This window comes from Octopus bimaculoides, chromosome 18, assembly GCF_001194135.2.
Source record: "Octopus bimaculoides isolate UCB-OBI-ISO-001 chromosome 18, ASM119413v2, whole genome shotgun sequence".
Lineage (NCBI taxonomy): Eukaryota > Metazoa > Mollusca > Cephalopoda > Octopoda > Octopodidae > Octopus > Octopus bimaculoides.
Genome location: NC_068998.1, coordinates 45,260,572 through 45,264,789, shown reverse-complemented (window position 1 = coordinate 45,264,789; position 4,218 = coordinate 45,260,572). Strand labels below are relative to the sequence as shown.

Sequence of the window (4,218 nt, the reverse complement as noted above, 5' to 3'; positions counted from 1 at the left end):
CTGTTAGGGTGTGGCACTTTTTCACGCAGCTATCCTCCTCCATTCTCACCACATGTCCATACCAGCGCAATCGTCTCTCTTGCACGCCACAACTGATGCTTCTAATGTTCAGCTTTTCTCTCAAGATACTTACACTCTGATGGGTATTCACATTGACATTACACATCCAACAGAGCATACTGGCTTCATTCCTTGCGAGCTTACGTATGTCCTCAGCAGTTACAGCCCATGTTTCACTGCCATGTAGCATGGTTGTTCGTACGCATGCGTCATACAGTCTGCCTTATACATATATATATATTTGTAGTATAAGATATGGATTCAGAGAATCATACGGCTATCCAGAAACCTCCTTTTATAAATTCAACTATCAGTCCACTTCATAATCCAATATAGAAAAGTTTAATGTAGAGTGTCCATGCAACTGAAAACCAAAATATATAGTCAATAAAACAGTTATAATCCTTAAAATGTCAGTTAAATAAATATACATTTCATACCTGTTAACTTTTATGGTTTGTGTGTGTGTGTGTGTGTATATATATATATATATATATATATATATATATATATTTATACTCGTTTGTTTATTGTTACAGTCATACTACCAGTCTCCATGCTAGCATGAGTTATATAAATATATTGTGGGGGCATTGTTTTACTGTTTGATGGCTTTCCTATTACTAACCTCTTAGGTCAAGGATCACTTATTCCAGAAGTCTTCAAAAGCACAAAGGAAGTAAATTGTTGCCAGGGAGAAAAATTACAGCAATACCACTGCTTGTAGTTCAGTGATTTTCAGAGAGACGCAAATATAACCAAACATGAACCCACACACAAACATACATGTGTATAACAGGAATGCACTTAGAATCGGTCATAATTTTTGTTTACTCCAGCAAATCTCTTGTTTCTTTCCTCTGAACAGAAACTCTGAATTATTGAACTAATTAAAAAATAGTGTTGTGAGCCATTTTTCTTTGTCGGAGCAATAGCGAACAGCGAAAAATCCTCAGTCCTTTATTGGTTCTAAGATTCACACCTTTACCATTTCTGACTGCTTGTTCCAGTGCCACAACCAAGAACACTGATTTTTTTTTCAATTATTTGCCATCAAATGGACTTTGTTCAGTGTTTTGAGCAAGCGTTTCACTTTGTGCACAACACCAAAACAAAAGCAGTTTCGTCTCTATCATATATTTGATCAGAATTTTCTTCTTCTTTGATGCAACAAACCAAGCCAGTTCCTGAACAAAATATTCTGCTTCTAAGCCTGCACTCCTCTTTTCCATCTGATACACTGTGCAGTGAAATTTTTATGTCTACTTCTAAATTTGTGCAACCTTCCATGCAAATATTCACACTAAACATTTTTTGGCCTGTTCAACGATAATGCTGCTAGAAATATTCACAACTTCAGATGTAAGTTACTCTAAAGCAGTTTATCAGAGAACTATCTTTTTTCACCTTTTATTTTGATCAGAAAAAGAAAAAAACTTCTAAATTTGTTCTTTGTGTTTCTTTAAATCATAAATGATAGAAGAACTAACTTCACACAAGACATACATGTCACACATTTATTTAACTTTTCAAACAGCTCCATATTTTCCAGCATTGACAATGATTTGTGCTTATGTTTTTCTACTTCCATTGTGGCTTGTAAAGTGTCTTAAAAGAAAAAGTCTTGCTAAAATAAGAGTGAAAGGAACAAATCACAGACAATTCAATTGATGCAAATGAGGGCTTTGCAACATGATGAAGGCATTGTGTAACTTAGCATATCATCTATGAGGAATGTTTTATTTGATCTGCATTAATTAGGAAAAAGGTTGAAAACAAGCCCCTTTTAAAAAGATTAAGGTGGTAAATTTCATGTGGTAAAACCAGGGTTTAGCTGTGTAGATTCTGAAAATAATACCAGTTATATAAATGACTATTTGCACAATAGCATCTTATTCTTTGTTAGAAGAATAACCATGAATCATATGTGAATATATGCCATTTGATATATGTCATATATATATATATATATATATATATACACACGTACACCATATATATATATGTGTGTGTGTGTATATATATGTTAAGAATAAAGGGTAAATCCCACTTTGGTCATGAATGACCACGGAGTTGCACCTAGAAAGTTACCCTGTGAGGTACAAGTCTGGACAAAGTTGTTTATGGAAGACCAGCAGTCACCCAGGCATACCAGCCCCACCTCTTAATGCTACCAATGTTATCCAAGGAAAAGGCTAAGGCCAACACAACTTGGTACCAGTGATGTCGCAACTCATTTCTATGGCTGAGTGAACTGGAGCAATGTGAAATAAAGTGACTTGCTCAAGAACACAACACACAGCCCAGTCTGGGAATCAAACTCACTACTTCATGATTGTGAACATGATGCGCTAACCACTGAGCCATGCACTTATATATATAGTTGAAATTTACAGAAAAACAAAATATGAAGGCAGGTGTATAAACAACAAACAGGTGTATTAGTTTGACGCTTGGAAAGGTGAGAAAGTCTTTTATGTTTTGAGCCTATGCTCTTCAACAGAAAGGAAAATGAGGAAATAAACAGAGAGAGAATAAAAAACTTGTGGATTTAGCAATGTGATGGGTAAATTATTGCCATTTTATATTTTTAATTTTGTGCATGTGCATTGTTTGTTTTTGATTTTGTCAACTACACAGTATAGTTGGGTCAGTTGGGTACTGTTTGTGTGAAAAACAGCACCATGATGCAATTCACAGTCAGAAATTTAGAAATGACATGCTGTACTGCTTGGCATTCACTTCAGAAACTCCAATTACGAATATTTCAGAGTGTTTGGGTGTCAATCTGAGGACAGTGCAGAGGATTTGGAAAGAGTTGGATGAGTCTAATGGTGATTACGAGGGTACAGCAGCTCAGAAAACTCACTCTAATCATTCTGATAAGAAAAGAACTCCTGAATTTTCAGTGAGATCCAGGCCATGATTGACAACAATCCCTCCAAGTCAATCTGGTCCATCACCAGGGACAGGGGAGTGTCTGAGTTTCTTATCAAGCAGGTAGTGCATGAAGACATTCAGTATTCCTCCTACAAGATGACAAAAGGCCAATTTTTATCCCAAGCCATCAAGGACAAGAGGAAAGACAAAGCTACAAAGCTTTTGAACAAAGATGAACTGAAAGCAAGGGTTATGGCAGCATTCACAATACTTAAACAAGGAGACTATCCAGAAGAGCTGCAGGAGATTCCAAAGTCATCTGGAGGCCGTGATTGAAGCCAATGGTGATTTCATTGAATAAATTTACTCTTTAGTATTTCAAGATATTTCTATGTAATTTTGGTAAATATATCTGTTAAAATGAGATGTTAGGGTTATTTTCATTTTTGCATAATTTAGACAACAATTTATTCACCGTACCCTGTATGTGTGTATATATATATATATATATATATATATAGAGAGAGAGAGAGAGAGAGAGTACAGGATTATTTCTGAACAATTTTAATCTCGAAATATGATGCAACACTTATTTCACTAAGTTGCAGATTTATTCTACCTTATTGATTAAATGGTCAATTATATATGTATCTTAATTTCTACATACTACAAAAAGTATTTTTTCCATTTTAAGTAACCATTATTACTGACCTAGTAACAATGCAATTAATTTAAAGCATAAAATTAACACAAAATACATAGTGTGTATTCATGAAGTGTTACAGAAATTTCAACTTAATTAGCTGCTATTCATATTATAACATCTGCAGTAACACACTTTACGTTCAATTTAAATAGCCTCTATGCGTATAAATATTGATATATAAACTTCATGAACTGAAATTTTATTTATATAACTTACAAGTTAAGTGAGTATGTTTTAAAAAACAGTTTTAACTTTTTGAGAGCATTATGAGGATTTATTAAATATGGGTTAATTAAAAGACAACAAAAGATTCAATCATGCTTTTGTGAAGTGAAATTTGGTTTCTCCGGCCTTTTATTGTTTAGCTGTTCAAACATTAGCAGCATGTTAATTGTTTTCCATTGAGAGCAAATTCTCTCGATTAATTTTCTTATGTAAACGTTGCGAATCAAAATTTTTATGTATATTATTTGTTATTAAAAGCAATATTAATTAAAAGTTAGTTGATTAAAAGAGGTTCAAACTCTGGCAGCATAATAATTAAGTGGCTTTTATTTTATATTTGTTGAACT

General features: G+C 33.7%; 1 protein-coding gene and 1 long non-coding RNA gene across 8 annotated transcripts in view; one reads left to right on the top strand and one right to left on the bottom strand.

The window, feature by feature from the left end:
- The window catches only part of LOC106874005 (uncharacterized), a 38,371-nt gene extending 35,005 nt beyond the window's left edge, over nucleotides 1–3,366 (top strand). Inside the window, exon 4 of the long non-coding RNA XR_001409951.2 lies at nucleotides 696–3,366. This is a non-coding gene — a long non-coding RNA (uncharacterized LOC106874005). The remainder of the gene's footprint in view (nucleotides 1–695) is intronic.
- LOC106874003 (Kv channel-interacting protein 4) overlaps nucleotides 1–4,218 on the bottom strand; it is a 479,441-nt gene that overhangs the window by 216,337 nt on the left and 258,886 nt on the right. The gene's annotated exons all lie outside the window — the stretch shown is intronic.